The sequence below is a fragment of the Lissotriton helveticus genome, chromosome 4_1, assembly GCF_964261635.1.
Source record: "Lissotriton helveticus chromosome 4_1, aLisHel1.1, whole genome shotgun sequence".
Lineage (NCBI taxonomy): Eukaryota > Metazoa > Chordata > Amphibia > Caudata > Salamandridae > Lissotriton > Lissotriton helveticus.
In genome coordinates, this window is record NC_136063.1 from 744,841,026 (window position 1) to 744,860,527 (window position 19,502).

Genomic DNA, 19,502 nt, shown 5'->3' on the forward strand with positions numbered 1-19,502 from the left:
GCCATTGATGGTAACCCATTGCCCATACTTTGTAGTATTTGGGGGCACCTGGATCTTTGGTACCATCTCCCGCTCTCCCAGGGACACTAAGGTGACACCCGCCCACTCACCCCCCTTATCTAAGGGCAACTCCTCCCCGAGCGCTACACTAGCTACTCCCGGTGAATTTCCTCCGGTGGGAGGGGGTGGTCTCTTTGGGCATCTGACATCTCCCTTATAATGTCCAACACCACCACATTCAAAACAGTGGGGAACCCTTGGCTGCTGGCTTTGGCCAGGATTAGGGTTTCTGGGCGGGTTTGCCCTAGGGGTGAAACCTGCTCCCTTACCTTGGAAATTATTTTGGGGACCTTTGGAGAACTCCTTCTTTTTATCTCCTCCCTCTTTCTTCTGGGGGGCGCCCTGTCCGGCTTTTTGAGAATCCCCTCCAGTCCCCTTGGAGGACACCCGGGTACTTGCCCAAGTGTCCGCCTCCTCTGCAAGCTTCCGGGGATCGGTCAGCTTGCTGTCCACCAGGTGTTGGCGCAACTCGGGAAAACATTTCTCGAGGAGGTGTTCTTTCAAAAATAGATTGTACAGCCCCTCATAGTCCTTTACCTCGCTGCCCTTGACCCAACCCTCTAAAGCTTTCTTGGCGTAGTCTAAAAAGTCTACCCAATTCTGGGTACTCATTTTGTGACTTCCCCTGAATTTTTGTCTGTACCTTTCAGGGGTAAGTCCAAACTTTTTCACCAGTGCCACCTTCATGGCAGGGTAGTGGGTTTGCTCATCCTGCTCCAGAGCCAACAAGGTGTCTCTGCCAGCAGGTGGCATGTATTTATACAGCCCACCTCCCCAATGAGTTTCCAGGATCCCGTGAGCCCTTAAAGAAACCTCATAAGCGGCCAACCATTTGGCAATGTCATCACCTGGGGTGTAACTAGCAATGACATCTTTGGGTAGGTAGGGTCTAGATTCCCTGGTGTCTACTTTCTTTTCGCTGCCACCATTGTCTGGAGTGGGAGGCCTTTGTATTAGGACCTGTAGGTCCATCTCCTTGAGGGTTCGCTCATGAGCTAACCTCCTTTCCTCCCTTTGCATATCCATCCTAGCTAACTCCAGCCTCATTCTCCTCTCCTCCCTCCTATCTTCTAGCTCGGCTTCGGTTAAACCCCTGTCTGAGACGCTGCTGCTTGCCCTTGAAGGTATCCTGGGACCTGTCAGAAGATTCCCTCTCCCCACTTGGTTCAGCGATGCAGCCTCAGTAACAGTGTCCCCTTCACCCACTTCAGTTTCTGGTTCCTCCCTCAAACGAGCTTCCACCCATGCCCTTATGCTTGTCAGCAACTCTCCTTTCTTGGCACCTTTGTTAAAAAATACCCCTTTCTGCTGACACCAATCCCTGAGTTGGGCCACAGTATTGGCTTCCAGCTCCTTAAGATTCACCTCCATCTTTGCCATGGAATGTAATTACTCGCAGGAGAAAACCACGAAGTGATCTGAGGTTAACCTCCACCCACCACCAGAAATAAATTTAGAAAAAACAAAAATGTAAATTAGGAGGGCCGCAAGGAGAAAACTCCTGGTGTAGGTTTAGTGTATTGCGTTGAATTACTAGTGAGTAGCTGCAACCAAGTCAGTATCCCACCGCTAGGCACCAAATGTTGGAACTGGGTAGCCTGGCCTAGGGCAAGGCATGCATTTCAGAGGCACAGTGTTAAGGTTGCAGACCACCCAAAAGTAAATCCACGCAATATCACACAAAAATAACGCTACACCAATAATGTGGAAAAATAAGTACTGTTTTATAAAAATAATATACTCTCTGTTTTCAAAATATACCACTTATTACATTTCAAGTTGTCTCAGTAATAGCAACCACTTTTAACCGGCTGAGCAATTTACCAAGTAGTTTTAACAAAACAGTACATTTGGCATTAAATCAATTTTGACACTCTCAGACCTGTTAATGTAAATTAAACTTCAACAGTGCATTTGGTTATACTCCAGAAGCAACTATATGTGGGTACTTTGCAGTGCACTATATCTGTCACCCACAGCATCAATAGTCCCTCCTTCTTCTTACTACATAACTCTGAGGATTCAAATATACCAACTTTACATAGCCAACAGCAAGTTTTCTGGGATTATTCAAGAACTCAACTCCAGTAGAAGAAGGCGGGCAAACTGTCATAAGATATCAAGAGCCAAGGGTTTTATATTGACTTTATGCTCCTGGAACCCCCACTGGTGATCAGGCTTCTTGAGACAGCCAGTATTTTAATTGTTAAGCCTTTCGTTTCCAGGCTCTCCTCCTCTTTTTCTTAATTATGGACAGTGTAGGGAAGACGCTGAACGCGTAAGAGGCCTGACCAGCTCTCCCACGCTACCCCACACTCCTCCCTGCTTACTTGAGAAGGGGGCCGGCAGACGGATCTTCCGCCCACCCCCTGTACCTTGGGACCGCTTCTCTCCACACACACGCGGCCTCTCCGCCTCCGGAGAGAACAGAACCGGAGCGCTACACACAGCGCATCAGCCGCTTGACAGGCTGCTCCTCACACACGGATCTGTCCCTCGGCGCGCAGGTCAGACGCAATCACTCGCCGAAGCCGCCTCCTCACAGCGCTCCTCAGCCGAGAGTGACGACGTCAATTTCCACACCCCCGGCCTCCACTGCGCATGCGCGGGGGAAAAGCGACTCCGCTCCGGGCCTGCTTAATCCTCGGCCCCTTCTCTCACCACAGTCCCACAATTCAATGGGGAATTAGCGCGCTGGCACCGGGAAGGAGCACTGCGCTCTCACTTATCCCTGGATTCACCGGACACCGACACCAAGCGCGACAGGTGCCCCCGGGGTCCCGTTTTCGGCGCTGGCCTCACAAGGCTGCCCAGGCTCAAGGGAATCCTCTACCAGTCTCCAACCACTGGTCCATCAACACAGGGTCGGCTCTCTGCCAGTTCTGACCCAGGTAAGAGGTGCCCAGCGCCACCCAGGACAACAGTTATCTTCTTGTTATCAACAGGAAAAGGGGGGATCAAAGGAGCTTCCTCAGAATGAAGCCTCAGGGCGCTTTCTCCTCGCTAGGACCCCAGCCCTCTTCACTGGACAATTAATAGGAACCCTCTCAGTTCAGTTTCCAATGCTGGGCAGAGGACTGCGCTCCACTGCGCTGCAGTCTCCTTACCCTACCTACACCCTACTATTTTGAAGCTAGGGGTCAGTCAGGCGCCCAGGGTCTCCCTTAAACTTCCACAGCGGGGACAGGACAAGGATCCCACAGGAGAAATAGAGAAGTGGAATTATTGGGCTACTTCCCAGTCCAGGAGTTCAACCCTCACACTAGTCTCCTCCCACCTGCCAGGATAGCCTGTCCTCCAGCTGACTCTCACAGGTAGACAAAATGGCTGCCCCGCATTCCGCCTTATATAGGCTGCCCTTCAGTGGTCCAGAGTGGACCAGAAGGTTCTAGAATGCCCTATGCTAGGCTATGGCCAAGTTCTGGGTGTGACAGTTAGGGCAGTTGGTGGCCACCATTTTAGGTAGTGCCAACTTTCCTGTCAGAACAGGCCTCAGGGCCTGAGGTAAAAGATTATGGGGGGAAAAAGAACACCTATCCCCTTGACCAACACCTAAAAAAATAGTAGACAGAAAAATATTAAGGATATGAGGGGCAAAAAGGGGACAAAATAAATAATAATGAGGAGGGACTGCGCAAAAAAAATCCAGACAGGTCTAACAGTGAGCCACTGTGTAAAGGAGGATGGCTAGAGATAGGAACCGGTATTGCACTTTCTCGGTTTTCCACCTGAGGAAGATTCCGAGTGCGCATGCCTCCCATGTAGACATATCCTGCCAGATCAGGATGCCGGGAGATGTGCCTAGCGGTGGAAATCCATGCCGCCATGGGTCGGACCCACCCCGCATCCACGAACTGGTAGCAGTGCCTAGCAGACACCACCTGCCAGATTTGGATGCTGCTTCCTCACGAGCCTGTCTACAGCAGTTCAACCGCCATTGAAAGGCTGGTGGGGATGTGTTTTGGGGGCCTGTTGCGGCCCCACCTTGTGCAGGGGCATGTGGGATTTGCTCTTGGGGGGCACTACAAGTTCCCTGCACCAGGGGGCAGGCACCGCGTGGTGCCTGCCACGTAGTGCAGGGAAATACACGACATGCATTTTTACCATTGCGGCGGGTGCAGCAGCCAACAGCACCCGCTGCAATAGTAAACATGTACAATGTGACCGCCACAGTGGTGGTCATATTGTAATCTCATGTGCGGGACTGCCACCATATAGGCAGCTGTTCACAATCCCCGGGATGATGACAGACGGACTTAAGTCCATTCTCTATTGTGATCACCCCCACTGTCTCAATGTAAATGTACTTGTGTTGCTTTTTCTGTTCCCAAATATTCACTGTAGTACATATGGTAGGCTGCACCAGATGCAGGTTTCCAGGAGGGGTCCTGGATAGGCGTTGGAACTTTCCTACTGGCTCCTATTCTAGTTCTCCCTAAATTGGTGCACTGTGCACTGTGGGAATTGAATCCCCTGTGCAAATAGACTGTTTAATTTTTATTTTCTAATCTGGAAAAATATCTTTCCAGTAGAGGTAGCCACTCCCTTGCATGTGGAGTTTGGAAATGCCTACAAACATGCATGCAAACAGTGTTATCAAACTTCCAAGGCAAACCATGCATTGGAATGTTCGCCGTCCCACCCTGTGGGTTGGAAATATGGCTGTAGCAATCTCTGCATTCATGTCGGAGATCTCCACCCTATAAATGTTTTACCCCTGCCAGGAATTCCTTTGTGAATTTCTAGCAGGGGAAGAAAGTTAAATTCAGTCTGAAAAGTATGCTTGTGACTGTATGTACTTTTGTGAATCAGGTTCTACATGTCTAGAAGAAGCATGCCCTTGTGATCTTTGGTAGATGACAGATGTTATTGGGTTAGAGGCAATCATTACAGCACTGTCCTTGTTACTCTTCAATCCACTTAATTCCATTTGATTGAACATTTATAACATCAGATATTATGTAATGGGTGCGGTTTCTCTTTTTTATAGATAATTAAGCTATGATGAGGCTCCTTGCCTTAGACTGGTATGAGTCTGTCTCCATCAAATAATGATCTGTTTCTTATCAGCTGGCTTTTTGTTAAAGCTTCATTGTTCATGTCTGGGTTTACTGATTCCTGCGACTGATATTCTGAAATGCATGTTTAAATATTTGTCAATTTAATTCAATTCAAGTAACTTTGTTTGATTAAAAAAAAAACAGATCATAAAAGTACAATACATTAAAAATTAAGAATCAGTAAAATCTTGGTGAGGCAAATAGTATACAAAGTATATATGACAGACTCTGGTCAACAACACTTCATATCTAGCGTTTCTCCGGTAAACAAGTTTAATTTAATAATGCCGCTAGCCGGTAAGGTAAGCGCAAAACAAATTCATATGTCTCAATTACCAGCATGATCCCAGGGTATAAATGCCATGAAAATTAATTACAAATACACAACTATCACAGTCATAAAATCACTAAAAAACACATTAGATTGATTATAAAATATTTAAAAATATTGGGAAGTTCCCCTTCTTAATTCACATAATCAACTCCCTAATATACTAAGCGGTGGGTAAGGAGGATCAAAGGGACTTTTAAGAAATCTACATTTCTCAGTTAAACAAATTGCCTCCTTCTCCTGCAAGCCCAAAGAAATTAAGCTACAGAGAAACAAACAAAAGGGTCATTACATTTTTTCGTAAAATGCAAAGCATGGAGGCATTGGGAGAAATTATAACGTCAGATTGTTCAGAACAATTGTTGCATGGGCAGGGTATCAAATCATTAAAACTATACCTCTTCGCAGGGAGACCCAACATCAAAGGAATTAAATTCATGCAAAGCCCCAGGAGAATGAATCTGTGCTGTGGGTTTCTAACTTTTTGTAAGTACGAATATCTACCTCCGTAGGGGCGGGGTCAGTTGGTATAGCAATACAAAGGTTTTCGCATTATTGTGTTCCTTTCTTTCAAATGCTGCCTTTGCTAATAATAATGCCTTTAGTTTCTTTTTTGGGGAATTAAGAGCAGGAACTGGGGTTCCTGAATAGATCAGGTAAACCTAACAATGTCAGCGTAGCTTTTACATACTGCAACCAAATAATGTTCTGTGCATTGTCCAATGACAAGCAGTTTTTTATTATAGTCTGAGTTAGGTTTACTGTGTCTCTTCTCCAAAATGAGTGACATAACATATTAGGGGCAAGTCCTATGGTGTCGGTCACGTAGGGTAAGCTAAGTTCTTAGTGGCAAAAGTAGTTAGAATAAGTGCCAGGAAGGGAGACTACCCTTTCAAAAAATGAGTCGTCTAGCTTTTGAAGAGAGTCCATTTGTGTTGTTCCCCAGAACCCTGCCCCATATGTTGGCCCAAGATTGTGTTAGAGCTATAAATCTTTTTTACAGTGGCATTAGGTTTTATAATAAAGCTAAAAACGGCTAGCATAGTTTGCTCCATTGTTAAAGCTTTGCTGTCCACCATGTATGACGAGGATTGTTTTTTGTCAATAGACATCCCTAAATAGGGAAAGGTATCCACCACTTCCAATTTTCAGTTTCCAATATAAAAAGATGGAATTATTTATGAGGGCATTAACCCTGTCACTAGAACAAAAGATTTAGGCTTGTTTATTCTTAGATCCAGAGATTTCATAAAAGTCACATATGCCTCTATAAGGCGTTGTAATGCTACTCCAGTCCTGGCTGTTAGAACCGCATCATCTGCCTAGGCCAAAATCAGGAGTGTGAGATGATGAAAAGAGGGGAAGCCCAATGTGGAGACTGTAAGCGGGCCTTCCACCCCATTTGTGTAGATCGAAAATAAAAATGGAGCAAGGACACAGCCTTGTCTGACATCCCTCGTAATCTTGAAGGTACTTTTACATTCCCCATTCTTTCCATACCGCACACGTGCCGTCCCCTGTGAATACATCAGGCTGATAAAGTTAATTAGTTGTACATCAATACCCATCTCTTCCATTATTTCCACAATGTGCAATGGCTTACACAGTCAAGTGCGGCTGTTAGGTCCATGAAGGCCATATAAGTCTGACCACACTTAGGGGCCTATAAGGATGGCGGACGTAAATGTGTTCCGTCCACCATGGTCGCGGCAAAATCACTCCCGACCGCACCGCGGAGAATCCGCGGTTGCGATTAGGCTATTTATGTCAAGAAACTCCGTCCGTGGCAGACGGATCATAACAAACACCGTCCGCGGCGGACGGAGCACACCAAAGACCGCCGTAAGCGGACGGTTCCAAAGAAACATTCTCCGCCGCGGACGAACATGACCGCGGGAACAGGCCCAACCGCCGCCATACCTGCGGAGGGTCCGGCCGCGCGATTAGGATAACGTCGCCATTCCAACGGAACTCACCACCGTCCTCGACCGCCGCGGAGACAATGCATCACCAAATGGACCATGACTGCGGAAGGACCACACAAACACCATCCCTGCCATCAAACCGATTACAAAATGGCAGACGAAAGTAAATAGAAAACACACTAAACATGACACCCAACCACCTGAAACACCCACCCCCAGCAACTACACGCCCCAATGACACCCCCCCAAGCACCGAAAAATGCACCAAAATCACCACACCCACAGAACACCTGATTGCCAACAACCATACAGAGTATAAAATGAATCCCTCCCACTACCACATTCCTTTGCATCACAGCATAGCTGCAAGCAAGAGCCACAAAACCACTAACAGCAGACACACACAAACACACATACAACCTGCACACAAACACACCCACCACACAAACCCCCACAACACCATCCCTACACATCACACACCTGCACACCCCACCCCACCCAACCAACACCTTGCACATCACACACCATGGCACCAAAGAAAAATCCCAAGTTCACAGACAGTGAGTTGAAGGTCATTTTGGATGAAATCATCCGTGTCGAACCACATCTTTTCGGCACCCTAGTCCGGCAGACCACCTTGGCAACCAAAAACAACATGTGGGACAGGATAGTGACCAGAGTCAATGCGTCAGGAACCATGCCACGCACCAAACACGAGATCCAGAGGCGGTGGCACGACCTCAAGGCAAGGGTGAAAGGCACCAGGGCGAAGAACCACCTGCGGGCACACCACACTGGCGGCGGCACTCCCCCGGAGCCCATACCATTTGAAGAATGGGAGGAGAAGGTGCTGGGCATACTGCACCCTGAGAGCCTGGAAGGAATCGAGGAGGGGCTAGAGGCTGGTAAGTACAAACCAATGACCACTTTTACACTGCCATGGTCTGCCTTGCACAACTGCCAACACACATCTCCCTGGCTCCAATCCATGCATGTGTGCCACATAGTCACCCAAATGTGAAGTCCTGGGCTCAAATGTACCCTCCATGACCAAACACAAATGTTGCCTCCTACGTTCCCAGCCTTGCATGTTGTCAAAGCAGCCAGAGAGGGTGGTGGTGGGTGGGGTGTGTGAGAGACCAGCACTACAACTCCCAACAGGCCCCCATATCTACAGGGAGGGTGACGGTGGGTGGGGGGTGTTAGAGACCAGCCCCCATGTCTCACCCCAGAGCAAGATTGAGTGCGCCCACCATTTGGTGACCAGTGCATCTCCTCCTGCAAACTGACAGGTAGATAGACATGATCTCAGGGGGAACATCCAATAGCAGGACAGGACCACACATATCCAAGTATTGCCGTCCCAACTCCACGCCACCATATTGGCCTATACTGTCAACCACAACAACATGAGGACAACAACAACCATGTCCTGATTCCATAGTGATTTGTAATGTTGCTACCAAAAACATGTCATGTCCACAGCATTAATTTTGAAAATCTTGTCCCTCAGGTGATCGCAACTTAACCGGCGAAAGCAGCAACCGCCAGCACCAGTCGCCCCCCTCACAGCCAGGACTCTCCGGGGACTATCCCATTGACAGCTCAGGGGCAGAGGACAATGCTGGCCCAAGCAGACTCCCAGGGCCATCAGGCTCCCAGGACATCCCGGCCTCCACCACCTTGGCCTGTGTCACTACACCAACACCTGCCATTGTGAGCTGCGTAGCTACCACCACCACCACCACCACCACTCCTGCCTGTGCCACCCTGCCTGACCCATCGCCCGATGATGGGCCATCGACATCCCAGGCTAGCAGGGAGAGTGGGCGGGAGAGGACACAGGAGAGGCCACAGCTCACAACCAGGAGTGTAGTTGCTCGGCGAGGTCGGGAAGGAGACCCACCCCATCCTGGGCCGAGACCCTGGAAGCCATCGCCAGAGTCAATGCCTCCTATGAGCGGTCGCAGGCACAGTCCGATCGGGCCCACCAAGACTTGCAAGAGAGCAGCCAGTTGTTAAGGTCCATCGATACTCGCATTGGCCAAATTGTGGACCTCATGGGCCAGCAAACTGCTCTGTGGAGGGAGTGGTTGTCCCGCGCCACACTCCCACCCCCTCACCCAAGTGCTCAGCGGGACAGGTCGCCAACACCACCACCACCATCCCCTGAGGCCACGGACAGGGAGGTGGACCCTGACCAACCTGCCCCCACAGCTGTCTCCGCTCCGGTTCCAAGACGGAGGGGCCGTCCGAGGCTGGATGCAGCTGAGAGCAGTGGAAGTGCACCATCTTCCCGCTCGAAGAGGGGCCGCCCCTGACTTCACCCTTCCTTGAGCCTGCCATTCACCCTGTCAACTATCCTGCCCCACAATGCCAAGCATTGGCACACATCTGTTGGACTAGGTGGACATCACACAATGTGGTGTCCCCACGGTGTTTTCATCTGCCATGACCTTCAATTCTCACTTCCCCCAACACCTACTTGTAAATATGCACCAACATCAATCCACAACATGTAAATAAACACCACGTTAACACTCTATGCTGTGTGACCTCTATGTTTTAATCACATGTTTGTCTAATAAATTTTCATTACCAGGTGCAGGGATCAATGTTCTTGAGAAGCATGCCTCTGTGGGATTGACCTAGGGATAATGAGAGATCAACAAGCACAGGTTAGGAAAGTGATTCACACCCATCACAACACACTGTACTGCAACATCCCACAAACCACACTCATCCCAATTAAGTGGATCACAGGACACACATCAGGGAGCATTGCATGTACAACATCTCACACACACATCAGCAAACAGAACATACCAGAACAGGCAGCATAGACACACCGCACCCACACATCACCAGCAAACATCCATCACGCATTGTCTAGCTGCACAAGAGGTAGCTACTCACATTCAAGGAAAATATCGATCAATGAGCAGACTCCTCTGGTCCACACCTTCTTCTTCCCCACTATCCTCATCAGTGGACATGAGTGGGATGGGAGGCGGAGCAACCTGTTGGTCTTCAGGGTGCATGATCAGTTCAATGTTATTGCGCAAGGCCAGGTTGTGGAGCATGCAGCAGGCAATCACGATTTTGCAGACTTTGCCTGGTGAGTATGGCAGGGCCCCTCCGGTTTTATCGAGGCAGCGAAACCTAGACTTCAGCAGTCCAAAAGTACGTTCTATCACTCGACGTGTCCTCCCATGGGCATCATTATAACGCATTTCACCAGGGGTAGTACGATTCCGTATGGGTCTCAGCAGCCACGGCGGGTTTGGGTACGCAGAGTCGCCTAGGTGGGGGTATGACAGAAACAAATATCATTACCAGGATTGGATGGGAACACCATGCCACACATACAACACAATTGTCCTCACAGCACACTGACAACACAATTGTCCTCACAGCACACTCACAACACAATTGTCCTCACAGCACACTCACCTACAAGCCACGCACATTCTGGACGCAGATTAGCCATCAGTTGGGGGACAATGCTGCTCCGCAGGATGTGTGAGTCATGAGCGGAGCCGGGAAATCTGGCACACACATGTGAGATGATGTTGTCAGCCAGGCACACCACTTGCACGTTGATCGAATGGTAGTGATTTCGATTCCTATATACAGGTTCATGTGCCTGGGGTGGAATGAGACCAATATGTGTGCCATCAATGGAACCCACTACGTGTGGTATCTGTGCCAGGGCATAGAAGTCCCCTTTGACTGCTGCCAACTCTGCCGGACGTGGGAAATTGATGTAATCATCCTTGTAATGCATCATGGCATTCAGAACATCCCGCAGTACCATGCTGAACATGGATTGTGACATCCCCCCGGCATGACCAACTGTGTACTGGAAAGTGCCAGTTGCAAAGAAGTGAAGGGCTGCCATCACCTTTGCTGTGGGTGTAATAGCTCCTGGATATGTCCTGCGTGGCTGCAGATGAGGTGACAATTGTGCTACAAGCTCCTGCAATCTACGTCGATCAAGCCGGAATTTGCGGATCACCTCCTCTTAACCATGTCCTCCATCACAGTGTATGGTCGATCCACATTTGGAGCCCTCCTGTGTGGGAGTAGATGGTAGCAGATGTCAATTGACCAACAACGCATAGCTGTGTCACACTATCACATCTTGACCAACACAATGCAAATAATACATGTTGCAGACAGTGATTATATGTGTGACGTGACCAATGTATAAGGCAATACAGCTAACCACACACACAATGTTCAACCACAAACAACATCCTGTGTGCAAACATGTCCAATGTAACGTGCACACATGTTGAAATATCTGGCAACAACACATGACTGAGGGCCCAAATGTGGACAAGCGTCCGCACAGACACACATGTACGTGCACACACAACACGAACATGGAACACACCCTTCTTGTCTTCAAGCACCCATGACCCCACCTACAATACTGGGCATCCTCACATGACATGCATGGGCACACAACAACAGACACGCATACACAGAATGCATGTACACCCCCATCATTGTTACTTGCACACACAAACCACACACTCACAACAGCTTCTAAATGTGGGTACACACCCTTGATGTACTGTGTAGATGTGTACAAATGGAAACGTGAGTCCGCAAAACCAAGACGTCAACACGTCACCATGCACATCTGACGCAACTTGGGTGCACATCACTAGCCTTTGTTAACCACTGGCAAGGTCAACAGTATGAGCACACTTGCAACAAATGGACATGAATGTCACACGTGAACACGGGCCATTGACTTGACATCATTAGTAGAAGAAAATGTTATTGTATTTAGTTAAATAAAACCTTTACAATATTGTAGCATAAAACACATGATTTAAAAAGAGTACAAAGTCTCAGATGGTTAAAAGGAAAGCTTTCTAAGGATCCATATAATTGGAATGTTTGTGAGAAGTGAGAGGGGGTTCAGTAGATCAGTTCGTTACACTTCACGTATCCGGCTTCAGACCTTTAGTGTCATATTTTTCAGTGATTTGTATTAGCTGCAGTGACTTTTGGCAGAATCTTGCGGCTCTACAGGCTGTCTGCAATTGTTGACTGTTCAGTGCTAGCATGACAGCCGAGCGGCATGATCTAATTTTAAAAAAACGGAATGCGTGAAGGAGAAAGTAACATCTCAGATTTTTCAGAGAGGGACAGATGCACAATATGTGCAACAATGATTCTTCCTTTTGGCCACATAGTCTGCAGTCAGTGGTCAGCCATGATTGCTTCCATGCTGGTGTATGTTCTTTTAAGATGGAAGTGCCCAGCCGTAGATTTAGAAGAGTCTTTTGGGCAGCTGTGGATATATGGTTGACTAAGTAAGGTTGGGGCTCCATTTTACCATACGTGGCCAGCACCGTCCACCCGTGTTTTTTGTTCGCTGTTGCTGCTTTATCTAATAGCCATGATCTTTGCTTTGCGGCTCCGTTGGTCACTTTTTTAAAAGCTGCGAAGGTTTGGTTTGTATTCCATGCCTGTTCCAGATTGAGTTCTGACAGGGCATTCACGCATACTGTGTTCCAGTCATTTTTTGATTTTCTCTGTTGATTCATCTCCATCCAACACAGACCCATGAGCGTATCTTCTTGAGCTGCTCTTAGTTTCCAACGTGTTTTTAAGATAGCCGCTTGTCTGACTTGGTTCTGATTTGTTAGACCAAATTCCAGGCGGATCTGCGATTGGGATACGAACCTCGGGATATGGAAAATATATTTGAACAGCTCTGACTGTTGCGTGTTCAAGAAGTTTGCATCCTTACACCTGTACAATTCCGACCCGTAAGTTAGAGATGGAAGAAACTTGGCAGCTATTACCTTCAACGGGTGCGAGTTAGAGGGGCAATTCAATTTTATTTTCAGTAGGTTTAGTGCAAAACGTAATTTGTTTGCCTGGGCCTTTCTGTGCAATTGGTGGTCTTTCAGGGTCCATCTGGAGTCGACCACTATGCCGAGATATTTGTACGAGGCAGACTGCTCTATGATATTGCCTGCAATATGCCATTTGAAGGGTTTCTTCCCTAATCGCGAGGCGAAGTAGACGATCTTTGTTTTCTTGAAATTGATTTGCAGGCCCTGTGCGCTGATGTAATCGTGGAGCTTTATGATGGAGCGTTGGAGGCCCATCGGGGTCTGGCTGCACAGTACGATGTTGTCTGCGTACTGTATGCTCCTAATTTTGTGCTGGGCTAGCTTTGGTGGGTCGCTTTCTGTCTCCGCAATGTTCTTATCCAGGTCTGCTGTAAAGATGTTAAACAGCGTTGGTGCTAATACGCAACCCTGCTTGAGGCCAACATGGGTGGGTATTTTTCTGGTTATTCTTTCTCCGTTTCCTAGTTTTAATCTTACCCAGGTGGATGAATATAGGTTGACAATTGCCCGCAGCAGCTTTGGTGGTATTTCCCAGGTGGCCATTTTTTGCCATAGGGCCTCCCTCGGGACTGTGTCGAATGCTGCTTTTAAGTCGACAAAACACGTATACAGCTTGGTAGTTTTCTCCCTTGCTTTGTCGACCAAGAGGTTTAACGCCAGCAGGTTACATAGGGTATTGGTTCCTGGCCTGAAGCCTGTCTGCGTGATCGGGAGGATTTTTTTCGTACGTACCCAGTCTTCTAAGGCCGTCAACAGATTCGAGGCATAGATTTTGGCCTCGACATCTATGAGCGCTATGAGGCGATAAGTAGCTGGATCAGATCTTGAGCCTGCCTTAAAGATTGGGTGGAGGATGCTGCCTCTCCATGATTGGGGAACACTTTCAGACTGAAAAGCAATGTTGTATAGAGGGGTGAGATGTTCCGCCCAGAACTGACGATCTTGTTTAAACAAGGCGTTCGGTAAGCCGTTCGGTCCAGGTGCGCCTTTTGGTCTTAGGTTTTTTAGTACTTTTTCTACCTGAGACGGCGTTATCCAGTTTACATCGAACTGAGGATCCACATCTTGGTTGTTTTTTAGGTGTGTCTGGGGGGTTAGACTCCACGCAAGCGTGTTATTGCGTTGTATGTGTTCTAAGTACTGTATCCAATCGCCCTCAAGTATGTTGGCGTTGAAGTCCTGAGCAGCTCCATTGGCGACTTTGTTTATTTCTGCCCAAAATTTAGCATTATTGTTAGATTTGCTGAATGCTAATAGTGATTGCCAGATGCTAGTTTGGTGTTTTGATTTTTTTAGCCATACTTCTTTTTTGTAATTTTGCCTTAGTTTGTATATTTGATTGGTTATGTCTTCACCCGTTATCTTAGCTGTCGCTTGTATTTTTCTGATTTCTTGGTTTAGAGTCCTTTTGTTGTATGCTATGCATCCCAGGGACACTTGAGGGGCTTTGCCCAAAATCGATTGATGACTGCAAGGTTTGTTGCCAAATCTTTCTATTAATGTTGTGATCAGGCTTTCCCAGTTGTCCACGAGTGATGGTGGGTCGACTCCGGTCGCATCAGTTTGGGCGTTGTAAATGTGCGTCATTATCTCTTTGGTGTTGTTGTCGTTCCATACAAGTCTCTTGAGATTGTAGAGGCTTGGGGGTTCGGTCAAGACTTCGTATGCTGCGGCCCTTTTATGTTGGAGGCTAAATTCAAATGCTTGTACACTGTGGTCGCTCTCCGTTCTGTGGATGATTTTATAATTTACGATGGATTGCAAGACCGATAATTCCACAATGGTATAATCCAGAACTGAGTGAGCTTGTTTTGAAATTCTGGTCGAAGCTGCTGGTTGGTCTTGTGGGAAACGGCCATTCAAAGCAATCATTCTCACCTCTGCGAACATCAAGGCGCACTGTTGGCCGAGTTTATCCTTTTTTCGATGATTGGTGACAAGGCTTGGGATTGATCCGCCTTTCCATTTGTTTTGGGACGTGATTAGAATATGGTCCTTTTGTAACAAGAACATGTTCAAATCTCCTGACGCAACTATCCCGGCCTGCGGGAAGGTAGATTGCATGGATTTGATGCGGGCTTTTAGGGTTAGGATTTTCTCCCCTTTGTTCTTGGAGTCTGGGTGTATATAGATGTTGAAGATTATCATTGGCGAGAGGTCTTGAGCCCTCTGTGTGCCTTTGCCGGGGTCTTGCATCAGATCGATTTTGATACATTGTATCCATTGTTGGCCTGTGTCGATATTAACAAATGACCAAGCAATGCTGGTAGACAGGTAGATTGATAGACCTCCGGCGGCCCTACCCGATAGGCCACTTTTGGTTGCTAATAGTTGGATTTCATTGAAGCCATCAATTTGCTGCGAAGCCATTAGCCAGGTTTCTTGTAATATTAGGATGTCGAAAGTTTTTAGAAATGACATTAGTTCGGCTTCGTTTGATTTGCCCCCCAGGCCATTAACGTTCCCAGAACAGGCTTTTAAAGTCGGTTTTCATGCCTCTTTCCTCCCTGCCGCCGATAGATTTTGTGTTGGGGGTAGAATTTTCCGACATTCATTAGGTCCCCCTGTCTGGCCGTAATGGATGATACGTAGATTGGCCCATTCCTCCTTATTGGTGGCCATACCGCCAACGGCCCCCCGGAGAATTCCGACTTCTTTTTTAGGTCTTTTTTCCACTGGGGCGGCTAGTGGGCCAGGGTATCTTTCCGGCGGCACTGATTTTAATTCAATTCCCCAGTTGGCGAACTCTTCTCTGTATCGCCACACTTCGTTGGTGATTTTGGGGTCCTGCCATGTTACCGCTGTCATTTCTTTCCCATTTGTGTTGGGGATTGTTTTGAATTCAATGCTGTGTATGTGAGTAGTGTCCACGTGTTTTAGCGTCTCGAACGAGATGGTGAGTTTTAGAATTGCACTCCGATTTAAGATGTCGTGGTTCCCCCTTGAACTGTAATGTGGTATTAGTTCGTGCTTTGTTAGGCCCACCGAATGGGTAGTTTCTAACCTCCCATACCGGTTTGAGGAGGGGATTTGTTCGTTTGGCATGGGTAGTCTGTCTGGGCTGCTCTGACTTGGGCCAAACGGCTGCTTTGCCCTCTCGACCCCCCAGACCGCCTGCTGTGCAGTTGGGTCTGTTGGGACTAGAGTATGGGGTCTTGGTTGGTAATGCTCTGTTGCAAGTTGGTTCTCTTTGGGACCCAACACCGTTTTCGAGAAGTAGTGTGAGACTTGACATCATTATTCTTGCTGCATTCGGGACATGTCCTGACACACATGTACAACTATGAACACTACATGTGTGCGGAGACATGCAGTGTGTGTACATACGCCATCTGGGGACGCCTTCCACCAACACAGAAGATGATCGTTGACACAGCAATTAAGCATGATATGTGCTGTATGGTCAAGGACCATCCCGGTCAGACCCCGCAAAACGCATGTGCGCACTACCACGACGGTGCATCTTTGAAACTAATCACTCACTGGCGTCGCTATGGCGGTGCACGCATTCCGCGGGGGCGGTGCAGGCGAACACATACATTTGAAAATGCAATTCGAAATGACAGTTTATCCCCCCCTTACAATCACATTGCAGCACCCACCACAGCCCGCCGGTCCTGGCCGGTCACCCACCGCCAGTCCTGGCCAGTCACCCACCGCCAGTCCTGGCCGGTCACCCACCGCCAGCACCCAGAGGTGGGGGACCGGCCAGGACTGGCAGTGGGTGACCGGCCATGACTGGCGGTGGGTGACCGGCCAAGACTGGCAGTGGGTGACTGGCCAGGACTGGCGGTGGTTGACCGGCCACGACTGGCGGTGGGTGACCGGCCAGGACTGGCAGTGGGTGACCGGCCATGACCGGCAGTGGGTGACCGGCCAGGACTGGCGGTGGGTGACCGGCCAGGACTGGCGGTGGGTGATCGGCCAGGGCCACCCATGCCATGGTGACCTCAATGCACAGGCCGCTCACCCACCGCCAGCACCCAGCAGTGGGTGACCGGCCAGGACCGGCGGTGGGTGACCGGCCAGGACTGGCGGTGGGTGACCGGCCAGGACTGGCGGTGGGTGACCGGCCACGACCGGCGGTGGGTGACCAGCCAGGACTGGCGGTGGGTGACCGGTCAGGACTGGCGGTGGGTGACCGGCCAGGACTGGCGGTGGGTGACCGGCCAGGACTGGTGGTGGGTGACTGGCCAGGACTGGCGGTGGGTGACCAGCCACGACTGGCGGTGGGTGATGCAATGTGACTGTAAGGGGGGGTTTTAACTGCCATTTCAAATTGCATATTCAAATGTATGTGTTAGCCTGTACCGCCCCTGCGAAATGCGTGAACCGCCATAGCGACGCCAGTGACTGATTATTTTGAAATGATGCACCGTTGCGGTAGCGCGCACATGCGGTTGCCGGTGTGTGACCGTGACGGTCCGTGCACATGTAGCCAATGGAAACAGGTTACGCGGGGTGCGTCAGCGCATTCAAAAATAGCAGAAGCTGTGCACCGCCACACCAGGGCGAGTAATTGGCTCATTTTGAATGATGCATCCAGGGAAAACCAATTGCTGCAGATGTGTGCCACAGATATGAGCTCAGGGCCCTATATATGTGTGAAATTCTTCTGCACACATTCACTGCTTCCAGCCACTGCTGCCTGCGACCGTCACCTCGACCTGCTGCTCCTGAGCTATCCAACAACTGCTGCCTGCGACCGTCACCTCCACCTGCTGCTCCTAAGCTATCCAACAACTGCTGCCTGCGACCGTCACCTCGACCTGCTGCTCCTGAGCTATCCAACAACTGCTGCCTGCGACCATCACCTCGACCTGCTGCTCCTGAGCTATCCAACAACTGCTGCTGTTGTGCCACAGTCCTGGACCTTTGCCATGCAGAGAGTGCGATGAGATCCGGTCTCGTCCCTTCACCGCAGCGGAGCTGGATGTCCTTGTGGACGGTGTGCTCAGCCACTATGAACGGCTCTACGGTGCCCCCGGACAGGTGGTAAGTGCAGTGGGTAACATGTTGGTGGGCATGAGGTGGTCACTGACTCCTGGATTCTGCAAGCTTGGTGGTGTGCTGTGGGACCTTCACATGTGTTGTACTGAGCATGGCTGCATGAAGATACGTGTTTCTACGATGTTTGTGAATGTCAAACTATCCACTGATGTTCCCCTCTTGTCTCCCATCATGGTAGGTCAAGCTGCACCTTCGCAAGGCCGTGTGCAGGACCATAGCACGTGATGTACGGGCAGTGGGGGTGTGCAATAGACGACACACAGACTGCCACAAGTGCTGGGAGGACATATCCAGGCTCAGCAAGAATGTTGTGGAGATGACACTGGGTATTATTCTAAAGATCAAGCTGCCTTGCCCGACACACCATGACCCCTCTAATGCACCGTATAATTGCTGTGACGCATCCTGACCTGTCCGCCCGGCTGAGAGGGGATCAACAGCAAACTAGCGGTAAGCAGACTGTATGTGTCTGTAACTTGTGAGTGCATGCATGTATTGGTGCTCAGACACAGTAGTGACATCCGTGGTGCGTATGTTTTGCAGCAAGTGCATGTTGTTGCCATTAGCGGAGTGAGCGTTAGCACCCATGTCCGCCAGGTGGACATACCAGTTGATTTGTAGTGGAGGGTTCCAGGACATGTCGTTGAGGTCTGTGGTCCCATGGCATGACATGTGTGGTGGTCTGCATGCACTTGCCCTGTTTGTATGATGTACATGTTTCACAGGCACCCCCGGTTGTTTGATATGAGGATGTCTGGTAGGAGTGGTTTGTGTGCAGGATGGGTGCAACATGTCAATCGACTGTAAGGAATGGTGTGAATTTGTAACCTTCAGTACGTGAGTCTGGCACTTAGGTTAACATCTCTTCCCTCTCTTCCAGCTTTGGCCAAGGGCACTGACACACAGATGACGGAGATGAGTGGTGGCAATGCATCCGGATCCGAGATGACACACACGCAGACTGACACTCAAAGGGGCAGCCCCAGAGAGGGGGACAGAACCGTCCCTGAGGACTCACATGTGGAGACACCATCGTCCTCATCCTCAGACAGTGGTGGTGAGTCAGCACTGTTGTCACAGACAGGGAGTGGGCAATCAACAACTTCAGTCGGTACACAGCACACAGGGCCCACACTGCCACCAACTGCAACAAGTACTGCTCGTGCTCGCCAGAGTAGGGGGAGCAGAGTTGTCTTCGGCGCAGGCACCGCTGCCCCTGCCCCTGTGCCACAAA